Source organism: Physeter macrocephalus, chromosome 6 (assembly GCF_002837175.3).
Source record: "Physeter macrocephalus isolate SW-GA chromosome 6, ASM283717v5, whole genome shotgun sequence".
Classification (NCBI taxonomy): domain Eukaryota; kingdom Metazoa; phylum Chordata; class Mammalia; order Artiodactyla; family Physeteridae; genus Physeter; species Physeter macrocephalus.
This window is the reverse complement of record NC_041219.1, coordinates 96983726-97001918: the sequence shown is the minus strand read 5'-3', so window position 1 is coordinate 97001918 and position 18193 is coordinate 96983726. Positions and strand designations below refer to the sequence as shown.

At 35.8% G+C, this 18193-nt stretch overlaps 1 protein-coding gene across 6 annotated transcripts in view; it reads left to right on the top strand.

The window, feature by feature from the left end:
- Nucleotides 1–18193, top strand: part of PDZRN4 (PDZ domain containing ring finger 4) — a 415958-nt gene that overhangs the window by 69304 nt on the left and 328461 nt on the right. The window lies entirely within an intron of this gene.

Genomic DNA, 18193 nt, shown 5'->3' with positions numbered 1-18193 from the left:
GGACAAAGACCAAATATATATTTCTTATTATGCCAGTTGTTGATTTTGTTGTGCATCTAGATTTTGGATTTATTTAAAGAGGTTAAACAAACTACTAAAACATATTAAAATCAAACTGTCTTAAAAATCAATGCTTAGTAGAAAGAGCACGGGCTTTTGTTAGAGGATTGGCTTGAATTGACCCTTTGGTAGCTAGTTCTACCACATACTAGCTCAGTAGTTATGGGTAAGTTACTTATTTTCTCTGAGTCTCAGTTTGCTCAACTGTAAAATAGGGGTAATAACTACATTGCACTGTTGTTGTGAGGATTAAGTGATATATAATAAGACACTTAGTATAGTTCAGGACATATACTAGGAGTTCCAGAAATTTTCTTTTTCTACTCTTATAAACTATTGGTTGTAAAAGCTTGTGTTTCACAAGACAAATGAAATAAGTATTTATTAGCATTCACTGACTTTACGTCTTTGTATCTTGCTCAGATTTTTATAAGTAATATTTTCAGTTTTAAACATTTATATAGATATTACTCTTTATGTTTGGATTAACTGTTAACATCTGGGTCAGCTTGCCTTATTGTTATGGTACTACAGTAAATAATTGCAATTTTAAAAATGAATAAGTACAGTTTTTGGTAAACTAAGAAAAAATATAGATCTTAAAATGTTTTAAATTTATGACCACATCTCCTGAGTCATGACAAAATTATGACAAAGCAACTAGTTCAAAAATTAAAAAATCGTTCAAGCAAGTTATGTTACAGAATATGAGAAAATTAAAAATATTTTGACTTAGAGTTCACACTTAAAGCTAAATAGATTTATTGAAGCCACTTTATATTTACAACCATGATCCAAGTAAAATTATCTTTCAGACTTTCATTTGGGGGCATGATTTTTCTTACTATGTGTTGCAGATTTCATGCTTTTTAAATTTCCATATTGGATAGCATTGCCTTATGTTTGACTCAAAAGAGAATAGAATAGAAATAGAATATATTTTTATTTTGGTACATTAGATTATAGTATGGGATTTCACATGTAGAGAATATATCCCTATAACTAACAAAAAAGAAAGTATCTAATGTTCCCATTTTGTAACTTTAGCTAAAATATCTACCCCAACATCCCACATTCCATTCTCGTATTCTCAATCTATAATTGCACTCCTCAGTAATCTGACCAGAGGAAACCTTTTTTTAATTTCGTCTCTAGCTTTAGAGGATCTCAACCAGGCCCAAGGCTGAAGGAGCCTTAATGGCTACTAATATTTTATATGCAGTTCTGACCTCTAACCTGGACTCCATCTGCTTTCCCAGCATTTCCAGTTGGACAGCTCATAGGCATCAAATTTTCCATATCTCAAAGCAAACTTTTGATTTCCAACTCTTGGTCCCCAAGCCATCTCAGTAAATAGCAATTCTTTTCTTCTAGTTGCTGAGATCAAACCACTGGAGTCACTGTTGTCTCCTTTTCCCATACCCTACATGAAACTCTGTCTCACCATCTACACTAAGCCACTGTATCTCTCTCCTAGAGTATTGCAATAGCCTTCTAACTGGTCTTTCTCCTTCCTCTTCTGCCCCAGTATACTGTATACTCCATACCACAGCCAGAGTGATGCTCTTGATGTCAGAGGATCATGATACTCCTCTGCTCGATGTTCTTCAATGAGTCCCATCCCAGTAAAATCCAGAGTTCTTTCCATGGCCATAGCCCTACATGATCCACATTCCACACCCCCGCTGCCACTGTTGCCTCTCTGATGTCATCTCCTACCCCTCACCCCTTGGCTTACTCTGCCTCTAGCAAACCAACACCTTTCCCATTCCTTTAGCAGGTCAAGTCAACTCCCATCTCAGACCTGTGCTGGTCCTTCCCCTGGAAGGCTTTTCCCCAGGTATACTTTTGACCTGACCCTCACTTTATATTGGTCTCTGATCAAATGTCTCCTTATCAAAGAGGTTTTCCTGCGTCATTCCATATAAAACAGCATCCCTACTTTCCACCTTGGGCACTCTCCTGCCTTGTGGCCTGTGTTATTTTATATCATAGCATCATCACCTCTTTAGCTGTTACACATTTATCAATTTAGTACACCTCCCCAGGTTAGAGGAGAAGATTTCTGAGCACAGGAACTTTGCCTGTTTTGTTCACTGCTATTTCCAGGACCCAGAACAGTGTTGCCTCCTATTAAGTGTTTAATAAAAATTTGTTGAATGAATGGATGAACAAATGTATTATTTTGTCAACAAACATATTGACTGTATGCCTGGCACTATTTTAATTGTTTAGTATTCAAATATGACTAAAATATGGACTCTGCCTTCAAGAGGGAGAGACAGACATGCAAAAAATTACATAGAATATGATGTGACAACTGTAGTAGAGCCTTGTGAGAAGTTCTGTGCACACTGAAATATTTATGGATGACATGATAGGATATCTAGGATTAGCTTCAAAATGGTATGGAGGGAAGGGTTTGTTTATATATAGAACAATGTGCTCATAATTGTTAAAGCTGGGTAGTGGATACGTGTGGATTCATTACACTATTCTCTCTACTTTAAAAAATACTTTACATTTTCAATAAGAAAATATTTTTTAATCCTGTGGTAATACAGTGGATGAGACAGTAACTTTTCCTATGGGGACAGGGAGTCTTTAAAGGGAAAATGCTATTTTGGCTGGCCTCTAAAGGAGATGAGGCAAAAAGAACTCATGAAAGCGGTGAGCAGACAGTTGAAAAGGCACTGCGCCCCTTTGCCACCATCTGCTCTGCAAAAGAGAAGAATGCAAGGGCTTGATGTTTTGGGGTGTGGCTCAAATCAAACAAGATGGATGATAAAGTGAATTAGAGGAGTGCTTGAGGGAAAGTAGCCAAGTACTTTGTTTGCAATATGAAAGGATGTGGAATTATCCCATAAGGAGTCAAAAGCCAGCTGAGATATTTAGGGAGGTAACTAATACCACGCACGTTGAGCAGCGACTGGTAGCCAGGAGACATTTTACCAACTGCAGAGTTCATTCTCTGGCTAATAGAACGTCTTTGGCAGTTTGCTTTGAGTGTTACTTGCCTGCTTCATTGCAATAGCTTTGTCTGCAGAGAAATTTTTAAAATATAATAGCTGTTTTGTCACACTGGACATGTCAAAGTTTTAAAAGAATTGTACAATTGACAGTGTATTTTGAAATTCACTCTAGATTGAAAAGCTTTGATGACATGATAGCTAAGTTTTTGCAAAGAGATTGGGCTGTGTGGATAGATATGGATGGCTATTGATCTAAGTCTGATCCTCTTGAGGAAATTCTTTATATTCTGCATGTTATTGGGTTCTTTCATTTTCAAAGGAAGTTTTCATCCTAAATGTTTGGGGTGTGTTGTCTTGATACATTTTATGATGTCAAGACTATATCTAAGCTTTTCTGTTTGTTCGTGTGTGGTTGGCTGATAGGTAGGTCAGGTAACAAGATGCAGGCATTAGAATCACAAGTTTCGCTATGGTGCTTGTTTCTCTTCTTATTTTAATCTTTACTCTGTAAACCTTCTCATTCAGTGAGGATTATAAAGCAGCAAGTTTGACTTGAACCCTACCCTATTATTCTTAATGCCTTGGGGCATTGGCATAATCAGTCCAATTATGCCATTGAATGTGAAATATAGTGAAGATAATGACCTCTAAATTGCTTAAGAAGCTAGCAGCCCCAGTCTGTACAGAGATCCTACACAATTTCCCCTTTTACTCTGAAGCATAAGTAGATAATTTTACATGGAGTCTTCAACTAAGATATTTTGCCTCACTTTGTTTTCATTCCTTCTGGAATGAATATGCCCTTCATGCATTCCTTCCTAAATTTAAAAAATTTTAACAAATATATTGAAAGCTAATATATCCAATGTTCTGTGCAAAGTACTATGAGGAATGTAATGTTGGTGAAACCCTAACCTCAAAGAATTTAAATTTAGTAAAGGGATTAACAGGTTCCCAAGTAATTATGGCCCAAGGTAGAATATGATAAGAAACAATGCTTTGAGAATACAGAGGAAGGATATTATCACGTCTGGTTGAGAGCTCTAGAAAGAAGATGCTAAACATATTGCCTACTATCATTTCTAAGTGTGGTACATATGGATTTGCAGAATCAGCATTCTGTGAGAACTTGCCAGATATGCAAATTCTCGGGCCTCAACCGCACTCACTGAATTAATCACAGTCTTTGGAAGTGCAGCCTTGAAATCTGCGTCTTAACAAGCTGATTTTTACATAAATATAAGTAGATGAACTGTTGAATTTTGGGGGAGGTGGGGATTTCATTTAAGTATTTTGCATAATAAGAAAATGCCCCTCCTGTGAGGTAGAGTTCACTGAGCACTGCCTTTTGTCTTACTCTGGCCTTGGGCTTGGCTTTGTTAATGACTAGTTTGCACAGTGTGATAAATCTCTAACATACTGATTGTTATGTGTTTCTTGACATAGTAGGCTTGCAGAGAAGATAGAAAGTAAATCGATGGAACAGATTTTTTTTAAAAAAAGGTCCACTCATCTTCTATCCTTTTAAAAAATATATATATTTTTGAAAAATATGTTTTAAAGATTTTTAAAAAGGAAACAAAATACCCTTTGTGCTCAGCATAGCCAATTTAAAATACTGGTATTGGAAATTGTTTTTAAAAGATCTAGGCTCAATCTAAGATTTTTAAAGGTTCAGGTTTATTTTAGGATGATTAGGACATTTGTACAGTCATCAGGCATTTCAGCTACAGAAAGCACTAGCATTAGGCCATGTTCTGGGAGAGTTTATAGATGTGAAATTTACTGGACTGTTGTTTTAGGCAGTCAGGGTGAAACAGGACATGAACTGCACACAGCAGACTGCAGTGTATTGAAATGACGCTAGTTCTTGCAGGTTTACTTCACCAACTCATTATATTTAAAGTGATGTTGCCCAGAGGGTTAGCAACTATATTGGGTTTTGGTTTGTTTGTTTTGCTTCAGCAAATAATAGTTTGTGAAAATTATGGATGTGCTTCCAAAGGCATTTTGATGAGTTCTTTTAGAGTCCAGTGAGACAAAACCCAAAGCGCTGGATAAAATATATAAACCTAAATCATGCATTATCAAGGCTTTCTATAAGGGAATCAGAAATGTTTTGGCTTAGATTTCATCATCATGCATATGCACCATAGGTTTTATGAATTGCCCATGCTATGCTGAAAATAGGGATGTAATGCAAATGGCAAGAAAAGTAACATTTTCATTGCTTGAAAAGAAAAAAGTTTACTTAACATTCAGTGGCTAAATTCAGTAAGTTAGTGTATAATAGACAGTAATTGCTGAGATTTTATCCTCCTGCTCAGGAAATCCACTGTGAAATTGTGAGCTTAGAATGGCAGTAATTAATCATTATGGTAGACTGTCAAAAAAAAGAGTTCTGGTCATTTATGTTAATAATTGCAGTATGCAGTGTTTGACGTTTACTGTGAGCCCTAACATATTTCATATATAGCAATTAACCAAAAAGGCAAACATCTGGAAAGCAGTCTGAATTCTTAGAAGTGGTTAAAAAAAAAAATATATATATATATATATATATGCACACACACACATGCCATTAGAAGATACCTTAGTGTAAATAATTGTAACATAAAAGAGCATTTAAAAAAAAAGTGAAACACAGATAATTTACTTAACATAAAGTAATTTGCCCCAGAGCAATTTAAATAATGTTGTCAGTAACTACAACACAGATTACATAACCAGAGAGCATTCATATTACCTAGGTTATCATAGGAACCATGTATGCATTGCACTCTGGCAGATGTGTGAGCATTTCCAATTCCCCAATATTTGTTTTAAATTGCTTTGAAGTAAAAACTTCTTGGTTATTACCAAACAAAAATGACTGTGTAATCCATTATATACATGCGTACATGCACAGAAACATTCACGCAGAATCAATTCCGAAAAAGGATAATTATTTTATAAGATTATATGCCTGAACATGCAGATAGATATGAAAAGAGGGACTGTGAAATGTGTTATACCAGGAAAAGTACAACTCCACTGTTAGTATGGTGGGTACTAGGAACATTTCATGAAGAATTACTTTGCTACCAATTAAGAAATGTTTCTGTGTTGAGGGTGACTTTTCAAGATTGTGTATAAATGTCAAAATAAGCTGAGGAAAAATAAATTGGTACATACACCCATTGAAGGCCCCTGGCAGATGGCAGTACTCCTATAAAACCTGTGGTCTGTCTTTAGTACCAAATTGTGGGGATTTGGGTTAAAAGGGAGTTGAATGAGTAGTTTTAAGGCTGGAGAGAAGTATTAGCAGTGAGACAGGAACATAAATATGATGCTTTGAACACACGAGTCCCTTGCTCATACAGGTTCCTTTTAGCCTAAATTATTTAAGAAGCATAGCAATGGACTCACCACCGTCCAAGAGTGCTTTATAGATGGGCTGCCTGAAGTAGTATGCAGCCTTCCTTCGCTTCTAAGACTTCTCACTTTTTGACATGTTCTATGATTTAGTCCACACAAAGCTAAGAACAGCACAAGATAGTAGGGAGGTAAAGAGGAAGTAGAGGTCACCCATAGATACAGTATTTGGATTTGGTAACTGAAGCCCTTTCTTTATGTATAGAATAGGGGTGTGTGTGTGTGTGTGTGTGTGTGTGTGTGTGTGTGTGTGTTTAAATTTCCCCAACAAATTTTATGGGGAATCAGCCAAATTTCCCCACAGTTTACCCCCAGCAAGCATAGTTGTGAGATATAAAGCTCATTTAAGGACAATTTTATTTAGACTAATCCCTTATAAAATTCTTCTAGATGGTATAGATAACAGTGGAGAAAATGGGTAGTGTGATGTGCATAATTTACTTATTTGCTTTTGACTCAGTTGTTCAGATTGTTATAGAAACTTACAAAACAGCCTTTTAGCCACCCGAGACCCATAAAGCATTTTTTTGCAACTAGATTCTACTTCTGATTCATTCCATGTTCCAGCAAAGATGAACAACTGGTTTTCAGTGAAATAGTTGGGTGGGATGGAAAGACAGTTGTTACCAGTATAGCCTTGGCCATTTGTTCACTTCCAAAAAACTTTTTCAGAGAAACTAGGATTTCTGTTTGAAATCCTGTGCTTAGAACATACTAAGATATTTCTTGATTATTTCACCATTAATTGTTTTCTTTTTACATAAATGCTGTACAATAAATCACTCAGCCCCCCCCCATTACCTGAGCTATTTATAATTGTCTTGTGTGGTCAGATTACAACACAGAGCAACAAATCCTTAAACAAAATTGTAAAATTTAGAAAACAAAGTAATTGTAAATGTTATATTTAAGATAAGCATTGCAGTGCAACCACTTTGGAAACTTTTGGCAGTGTCTTATAACGTTATGCATATGTTACTGTTTGACCAGCAATTTCACCCTTAGGTATTTACCAGGAAAAAAAGGAAAAAAAAACAGGAGTTTTTTCATAATAGCAAAAACCTTGAAGTAACTCTAATGCTCACCAACAGGTAAATGGATAAGCACATTTTGGTATGTCCAAACAATGAAATACTACTCAACAATAAAAAAGAATGAACCACTGATACAGACAAATCATAAACACTAACCTGAGTGAAAGAAGGCAGACATGGAAGCTTTGTTTCATGAAACACTTAAACAAGCAAAACAAATCTGTAACGGAAAGCAGACCAGTGATTGCCTGGGGCTAGGAAGCAGGTAGGAAGGGTTTACTACAAGGGAGCATGGAGAAACCCTCTGGGGAGCTGGAAATATTTCAGATCTTGATTCTGGGTTGGTTACAGGGTTGTCTACATTTGACAGACTCATCAAACTATATACTTAAAATGGGTGTATTTACTGTATGTAAATTTTACCTCAATAAAGTTGATTTTGAAAGGAGAAATGAAAATTTGACATTGAGTGTGTAAGAACAAATGAATATGTGGTGGAAGTCATGTTGCAATCCAGAATGGTAGGAAATAACACCCCTAAAAGAGCTAGACTTGAAATTGTTTTGAAGTAGAGTAGAATTGAGATAAAAAAATTAAAATTGAGTGCTGACTGTAGAAGTCAGCATTTTCTTTAAAACTGCCAGAGAGATCAGAAGAAGAAAAAGCACAGTGCAGACATTATACTGAGCACTTTATAAGCCTAACATTATTTAATCCTCCCAACCCCCCCCATGAGATAGGTTGTAAAAAACAAAGCTTAGGGAGACTAAGTACTCAAGGTCACATGGCTGATGAGTGGGAGAGCTAGGATTCAATCAGACTGACTCAAAACTATACATGCTTAACAGTTATACCCAACTAAAACTTTCCAAATCATAGATTCTTACATCATTATGGAAATACTAGTATTTAGGATTGTTCAAATGAGACATATAAAAGCATGTAGCAAACAAAGAGTAAACCATTATACTCATTTATTCAATAAATATTTGACTATCTGCTATGTGCCAGAAATTGTGCTATGTACTGGGAACATGACAGATCCCCTGTCCTTGTGAGTTTAAAGATGATAGCAAACAGAAGAGGTAAAATACTCTTCAAAGAGGGAGTCACAGTGCTGTGAGACCACGTTAGAAGTATGATATCTGAGCTGATGGATGAATAAGAATTTGTTCTCTTGGTGTGGGAAGGGGGCAGGGTAGTAATTGCCCCAGAAGAGATTAATGTTAAGGTCTAGAGGAGAGAAAAGTTCAGTAAGGCAGGTTTAGTGGGCTGGAGTATTGAGTGCAAAGTGAAGAAATGGTGAGGGAGAGGGTTGAAGTGATCAGCACCGGCCACACCTTTCAGATCCTTAATCTGTGATCCAAACCAGAATACTTGAGGGGGCAAAGGGCACTGTTGATAAGTATACTAAGACAACAGATCTAAACCGGGGCTGTCCATGGCCAGTGGGATATTCCACATGCCTTGAAAGGAAGTTCGAAGTTTTTAAGGGTAGTTGGCACAATTGGAGGGTTTTAAGCAGAGAAGTAAATGATTAGAAGAAATTCTACCTTGCCTCATGTCTATTGCGATGCTTTGGGGAGGGGTTGAAGTACATTTTAACTTCCTGAAGTGTATGTATGATGCCTTTTATTTTATTTATTTTTTATTGACGTATAGTTGATTTATGATGTTTTGTTAGTTTCAGGTGTACAGCAAACTGATTCAGTTTTTTTATGTGTGTGTGTGTGTGTGTGTGTGTGTGTGTGTGTGTGTATTCTTTTTCAGATTCTTTTCCCATATAGGTTATTACAAATTAATGAGTATAGTTGCCTGTACTATACAGTATGATGCCTTTTAAATCTTCACATTCTCAAAGGAAATTATAGTCACTCAAGAAATAATTAAGGAAAAAGAAATACTGAATTTAAAAAATGCATTAATAGCTAAAAGTGTAAAGATAATCTAAAAAATAAAATATTTGTTATTTCCTTTCCTAGTCATGAAAAAGTGATTTTAAGCAAATATTCTAAATAAAAGGGCCTTAAAAATTAAAGAGAAAATAATTTTTCCAAAATGACATTTTAAAATGGGTAAAGGTTTGTTTCTTGAGCACTTTCTAAGGCCCTGATCTCCCAAAGTCAAATTTTGATGATACTGTATAATATAAAGTATTTAAGACTGCTATTTGATTTTAAAAAATTGCAAAAGGGGTGGTAAAAGAACTTTAATACTTTTTATACACTGAGACTGTGTCTTCATTCATCTGACTACTCCACACATAGGTATGCAATGCCTAAAATGCGTTATGAGAACCTATAGGAACAGATTGATCTCCCTAGGCACAAGTGCACACTTACACCCCTTTTCTACCTTCCTGAGATCAGGCAGATAAGAGCACAATCTCAAAGGGCTTTATTGGTCATGTTCAGTAGTTGTGTTTTTGTCCTTGAAGCACAGAGAAATCATTGAGGCGTTAAGGAGCATATTTAGATCTAAAAACATCACTGTGGCTGCAGCTTGGAGAAGTTGGTTGGGGTTTTGGGAGAAAGTGAATATAAGTAGGCCATTCAGGAGACACCAGCCAAGAGAGAAATCCGGCGGCCTAGGCTGCGCTGACGGTGGTGGAGAGAAGTGAGTAGATTCAAGACATATTTTGGAGGCAATAGCACTGAAATATAGTGACAGATAGAATAGGAGAGGGGAGGAAGAGGAATTAGTCAGAGATGACTTTATGGTTTATTTGAATGGATGAATGGTCATGCCATTACCTGAGATAGGCAGATTACAGATTTGTTAGAAAAATTCATGATATTGTTCTGGACCATCAGAGAGGCCTTGAGATGCACAAGAGGACAGTCAAGTAGACAGCTGATATGCAAGTCTGGAGACAGTTATGGTCTAGCGAAATATAAATGTGTTAAGTCAACTGCATAGAGGGCGTTCACTGAAGCTCTGGGTGTGAATGGCCTTAGAGGGAATAGATCTGAGAATTCCCTGGAACAGACATTAGAGAGAGAAGAGACTGTCCATGAAATTCAATATTTAATGACCAGATGAAGGAGAAGGAACCTTTGGAGACAAAGAAGAAATGGCCAGAGAGGAAAAAGTAAAACCTTGGAAGTGTGGTAAGATGTAATTTAGTAAGTGATTTGCCAAAAGATTGAGTTTTCAATTGTAGTTTGTTCATTTTGAACTGATTTTACTGTTACTGCAGCTGGAAACAGTGTTCTCAAATGGAGAGCAGCTATGATTTGCTTGTCCCTTTCATCGGTTTACTCATTTTTTTTCTCTTCCTGTGAGTGGAACCCAGGTAGTACAAAAATTGTAAGTAGCTTAGAAACTGCCTAGGTTTATAAATTTAACAGTAATATTGGAAGTTAACATTTAGTCAGCACTTATTATATGCCCATGCTAACTGCTTTAGATACATTTTGTTTAATCCTTTCAAAAAACTGTGGGATAAGTAGTATCATTATCCTTTTTATAAATGAACAGAGTAACAGAGAACATGAACGACTTGGGCATGACCACACAGCCAGTGACAGGGCCTGGATTCAAACAAAATGAGCCACTCCCTAGGCAATAACTTCTAACCGAGGGTTATCCCATCATGTGTCATAACGTGAAGCTGGTGGATATTATACTGGGTAGTTGGTATTTTCTAAAACCCAAGTTGTTTGCTATTATGTTGTTTTACTCACTATCCCTCCTTCTAGTATCTAATGGCAAAAATGTCCTGTTTAATTTTGGCCTTTTAATCTAATAATATCTATAGTCTCAATGTTCTTATTCAGGTAAATAGAGTGAGGGAAGGAGAAAAATAGAAAGAGAGAGAAAGAGAAAGGGGTGGGGAAGAGAGAAAATATATGCTGGAAATGAAATGCCTCATTTTACACATGATTCAGAGTAAGAGTCATTGGTGATAGAAGTCCTCTTCGTATAGACAGCTGTAAGGAATCTTTCCTCTCCCCTATGAGAAGATCATAGCCCAAGGTGGGGGAAAAAAAGCAGGAATTCTTTAATAAATACTATTTTAAACCAAAAATATTTGTTAAAAATATAAATACTACACTTAAAATTAAGTACAAAATTATGAAACTACATTTAATTTATTCATCCCACAAACATTTATTGAGTGCACGCTATTTGCTGAGATACTTTTCTGGTACTAGGGATTTAGCGATGGACAAATAAAATTCCCTGCTTTTATGGAGCTCACATTCTAGTGGAAAAAATAGACAATAAGTAAATAAAGCAACAGATATATAGTATGTCAGGTGGTGATATACATCATGATCAAAAAGCAGGATAAGGAGAAAAGGGAATAATGGGGCTGCTGTCCAGTTAATGTTATCAGACGATGATATACGAATACACACTTTGGAAACATTACAGCGAGCACACTTATTTACTACAGGTTGAGGCATCAACTTTGAATACAATTGCAAACATTTAGAAATTAACACACATTTAAACACACACATAGGGACTTCCCTGGTGGCACAGTGGTTAAGAGTTCGCCTGCCAAAGCAGGGGACACAGTTTCGTTCCCTGGTCTGGGGAGATCACACATGCCATGGAGCAACTAAGCCCGTGCGCCACAACTACTGAGCCTGCACTCTAGAGCCCTCAAGCCACAACTACTGAGCCCGCGTGCCACAACTACTGAAGCCCGAGTGCCTAGAGCCAAGAGAAGCCACCCCAATGAGACGCCCACGCACCGCAAGGAAGAGTAGCCCCTGGTCGCCGCAACTAGAGAAAGCCCGCGCACAGCAACCAAGACCCATCGCAGTCATAAATAAATAAATATATTTTAAAACACACACACACACACACACACACACACACACACACACACACACACATATAAAGGAGACTAGAAGCAAACACCAAAATGGTAAAAATGGCTATCACTGGCTTATTTTTATTTTCATGTTTATATTTTAAGCATTTAAGATAGTTCTACAGTACATAATTCTTTAATAAGAGAAAAATAACATTTAAACATTTTTATATTCAGCCTATTAAGGAGAAAGGACAGAGTGGAAAAGGAAAAGAGAAAATAAAGGGAGAGAAGAGACAGAGCGACACAGTTTTAAAAAAAGACACATAAATGCAAATACACAGAAAGAAATAATCTTTATGTTAAGAAACGGAGATGCAGAGAAAGAGACATGTTGGTACATATGCTCACGTAATTGCTCCATGTTAAAGTCTTTAAAATGCAGCCCTTAAAGATTATAATACTGCTTTTCAACAGGGCAAGCATATCAACAAATATTGGAACTGGTAAACTGTCATCTGTGTTGAATGAAATTAGACCGAATGTTGGGTCCACTCGTGAGAGTAGAATTAAAACAGTAAGTTAAACCTGGGCCAGATTCCTACTTTGGTTCTCAGATGATCTTTTTTGTAGACTCTAATCATATATGTGAAGAAAGACTTCAAGGCATGATAGAGACAAATCTAAAGAGTATTTATGTTAAGAATTTAAGATAAAAATAAAACTTTAAAAAAGTGAATATATTCACCAAACTAATTATACTATGTAATTATTTCATAAGTGAATTTAGTCTAGAGGGCTACTTTTTTGAGCGAATCAGCTTAATCTTAGCTCTCTTTTTCGATATCTTTATCACTAAGTATTTCACTTACTAGGATTATAAATTCTATTTATTTTGCAAGTTAATCTACAGAAATCGAAGTATCAGTTATATACATCTTTTTCATCTATATTTTTGATAAGGTTCAGAAAAGACTGACCTTGAAGGAACAGCTTAGACTCATATTAGGTCATTTTCTACCCTGAATACTCTAGTAAACTGATTTGTTTAGAATATCTGAGAATTATCTTGGAAATTGTTTTCATATATGATTAATGAAAAAAAATCCAATGCATTTTCTATCAAAGATATGGAAAACGGGCTTCCCTGGTGATGCAGTGGTTGAGAGTCCGCCTGCCGATGCAGGGGACACGGGTTCGTGCCCCGGTCCGGGAAGATCCCACATGCCGTGGCGCGGCTGGGCCTGTGAGCCATGGCCGCTAAGCCTGAGCGTCCGCAGCCTGTGCTCCGCAAAGGGAGAGGCCACAACAGTGAGAGGACCGCGTACCGAAAAAAAAAAAAAAAAAAAAAAAAAGTGAGATTTTTCAGACAGCTTTTTTTTGGCAAACTCTTTGGATAATAGTGTTAAGAAGATTTGCTTGTCATGTTTTGCTTTGACTTGTATATTGGAGGTGTGAATTTCACACCCCCTGTTTTCTAGGAGAACTTTGGTATAATTTCCAGCATGACAGCAGAGTTGGGGATGTGTGTGTCTATTCTGCTACAATTTATATGAAAAAAATTAGTTTTGATTCCCTTTAAACAAAGGCCATAAGAAGTGTCATATTCTGGGTGGTCTCTGATTAAACAAGCTAGTGCTATTGAGTGGCATTGCCATAGTTTATTTAATTTTGAATAAGGTAAACTCAAGCCTTAAGGAAATTCAGAATGTAGCAGATCCAAGTTATGACTTCAGTTATACACAAGTTCATGTAAGAGTATGTGTTTCCATTTTTATATAATAGCAATATTTAGCCATTGTTAGCTCATGTAATTATTGATAATTATAATTATCAATAATTCCTTAATACTAAAAATTACTATCTGCTACATTGTCAACAAATAGGAAGGAATAGTCAAGTATATTAGTTCCATTAAAATTTAACTGAAGGTCTGTTATATGCATTATGAGGCTAGACAAGGTGATACCATTATATATTTTTTAAAGTAAGCCAGAGAATCTTACCAGGACTTGTTAACAGTTGAAGTCATAACTTGGATCTTCTGTAGTCTGCCTTTCCTTTGTTTCACCCACAGAGAAACATTAGTATTTCTTATACTTTTCCACTTGAAATACCTCTAAGGACAGAAAATAATGAGCTTCTAATCCCAGGGTTCTGCCAATCTACAAAGTAGCCCCCTGCAATCAAGATATTTTTTAAATCTTATGTTTTTTAAAAAATTAAACTCCATGGTATATCTCCTTTTTAATTACAAAAGCAATATGTTTCTATTGGGTAAAACTGATGATCCAGAACGATGCATCATATTTTTGTTGCTTCAAGAATTCCATAGCATATCCTAGTTTGAACAGATAAATAATTCTCCTGTAGACTCATTAGAGCTGTACATAATGTCTAGAGGTTCTGGAATTCCCTAGAATTCCTCACACTAATTTATGTGTATTTTTATCACAAACTAACTATTTTTAGCTTTTGAAAAAAAATGTATTTGATATACTTGTGAAGAATGTAAATTGCAGTACTTAGCAAGGAACAGTTACAGCTTTCTTCAGAAAACATCCAGGGAAAACTGGGCAAATCCCATTCCACATGGATTGTTTGTTGGAAATCTAATGACTTGTGATAAATTAATTATGCTACATCAAAAGTCATAGGCTTGATTAATCAAGATTTAGGAATTAAAGGAATCAGATCCCATTCTTCTACAAAAGCAGTCATAGTAGTTATATTTCCTTTGTTATTGTTTTGAAATCTCAGTTTGAGGAAACAACAAATTATAGTGAAGTGTAATGTGAGAAGGACAAACACATACATGCATTAGCACATCCAAGGCAGACAGCATGAGAATGGGGAGGGCAGTATTTATTATGGTGGTGAGCAAGGGTGATAGGGTACAGTGATAAGGAGGGGCAGACTTCAGCGTTGAAGATGGACCTAATGGCTCCTCATTGAAATCTGTGTATTTATCCTGTGATTGCAGTTTCTTTTCCCATCTTAATCCTCCCATTTTCACATCCCATGATTCTATTTGCACTCCTTCGATTTTCTTAGATGTTTGGTCTGGTTCTCTAAATTAGTGTCTTTTCCAACATCAGGACTTCTGTAACCCTTTTTTTTTGCTTCCAAATGACACTGATGACACAGTGCTATAAGATGTAACAATTATTTCAGCTCTGCCTGCTGAAGGACCATAGCCACACTCCATCCTATGGCAGAGCCTTGAGATAAGCAGTCACCTGTGTGTGCACAAAGCCATCCTTGTCTGATGTGCTCATATATATTTGGTTCTGTTTAAGGAGATTCTATTGAGCGTCTTTATGAAATGTCCATGGGCTGGGTATACAAAATGAGTAAGATAAGGTTTGATCTTTAGGAATTCTTAAGTTAGTGAGAGAGAGGGACAAAAACAAAACAAAAAACCAATTTCAATATATTGTAACATGTACAATTCTTATAATAATATTTATGTAATAGAATGACAGTGTCCTTAGAACTGCTGGCTAGTACTCATAGAAATAGAGAGTAGATTGGTAGAAGGGCTGAAGGGTGAGGTAAATGGGGAGATGTTGGTCTAAGTTTACAAAATCCCAGCCATATGATTAGCAATATGATATTATATATTTGAAAGTTGTTAATAGAGTACACCTTAAATGATATCACCACACACACATGCAAATGGTAATCGTATGAAAGGACAGAGGTATTAATTAACTTTATTGTGGTAATCATTTTGCAATATATACATGTATCAAATCATCACTTTTTATACCTTAAACTTATATGTCATATGTCAACAATATCTCAATACAGCTGGAAAAAGAAAGAATTACTAGCTAGAGGGTACCGGAGCTACACCTTTCCTTGAGGAAGTGGAATTTGAGATGATTTTTGAAGGTCGCATTAGATTCTGAAAGAATGAAGTTGCTGCTGTTTAATAACCAGCATTGAGTAAAACCGTAAGTGATCACTGGCATAAGAAACACAAGGGGAAACCCGTTCATAGACTGAATACTATTTTTTAGATGTTCTAAGTCAAAGTAAAAACAAAGAAGAATAAGAGAAACTAAGAGAGCAGGGATAGCAGAGACTACTTCGCATGCTAGCTCGAATTGATAAGTAGTAACTGATAAAAGCATTGCGCAGGTTTTAGGTTTCCTCCAGACCCTGTGAAAGGAACGCTTTCAATTTTCGAGGCCTGACTTGGGCTTGAAACTCAGATGGAACGGCGTTCATGCTATGGATGTTTAATCCCTGGTTTAGAGTGAAATTACACTCCTTAGACATGTGGTAGACATGTGCTAGATTATCTCAGTAATTAAACCTCATTTTAGATTGATTCTAGGTGAAACTGGTAAGAGGTAAATGTAGATCACTAAAGTAAGTAAGATAAAATGCTAGGGTTTTAGAATTAAAGACAAATCTTAAAGATTAATAAGTAAGTCAATTGAGTTGCTGTTATTAGCCTGATTTTTGAAGCAGGGATAAAAAGCCCTATATAGATATAGTGCTTATATGTATATGTATATATATATACACACACATTTAGCATTTTCTATTTCAGTTAGATTTACATAGTATTAGATAGTAACCTCATGTTACCAATGATAAACCACAAGGAACTATGGTTGTTTGTGAATATTTGGTAAATAAAATCATGGAAAGGGCTAATTTATTCAGTTTAATTATTCCTCAAAATTATAACTGATTTCTATTAGTGACTCCCAAAAGCAAAAGGAATATGTATGTGTGTGTTTGCACACATAGGTATATCAATGAGACATATAAAGTAATTCAGCCATCCTAATTTTTTTTGAATGTACTAATATAATCATCTTTATTGAGTTATATCTTATATTCATTTTTAAAAAGTTAAAATAGAGTCCATCAGCTAGGTAAAAGCAAAATGCTGATGGAGAAGAAGAATTGGCAATCATATTAATTTTTGTGCCTATATTAAATTTTAAAACTATTAGTTCAAATTATACAAGAAAAATGTTTGCCATATATAATCTCATATCTTAAATACATGAAGGAGACTCCACCCCTCCCCCGGTACTGATAATAGGTTGCATGGATCCATAAACATGCTTTTACATGTGTGATCAAGGCCTATCCCGCATGGCAAGTCAAGCTGTAGCCCAAGAAATTAACTGCCCCTATAAAACCTACACCTTTGGCCTAGCATCCCAATCCTTTGAATTCTCAGAACGATTTAAAAATACAGAACTATACTTAACAAGTGTCCATACTTACAAATATCCTGATTTAGAGGAAGGGAAAAAAATCTAATTTAAGTTCTATCATTTTTCTGCTATATAACTATTTGAGGCCATAGGTACAATGAATACATTAAAATTTTATATGATAAAAAAATAATGAAAAGATTTTATTTGCAAGACTAATCATAATTTCTAATTGCAAAGATCAAATGACTGTGGCCTTACAAAAGTAAACCTCAAACTGAGTGCATATAATTTACAAGGTGAATATATTAATTGACTTTATTTATTTTTTATTTTTATTATTATTTTTTTTTAACATCTTTATTGGAGTATAACTGTTTTACAATAGTGTGTTAGTTTCTCCTTTACAACAAAGTGAATCAGTTATACATATACATATGTTCCCATATCTCTTCCCTCTTGCATCTCCCTCCCTCCCACCCTCCCTATCCCACCCCTCTCATGGTCACAAAGCACAGAGGTGATCTCCCTGTGCTATGCGGCAGCTTCCCACTAGCTATCTAATTTACATTTGGTAAATATGTCCTGCCACTCCCTTCTGGCTTGTAGAGTTTCTGCTGAGAGATCAGATGTTAACCTTATGGGGACTCCCTTGTGTGTTATTTTTTTTTCCCTTGCTGCTTTTAATATGTTTTCTTTGTATTTAATTTTTGACAGTTTGATTATTATGTGTCTTGGCGTGTTTCTCCTTGGATTTAT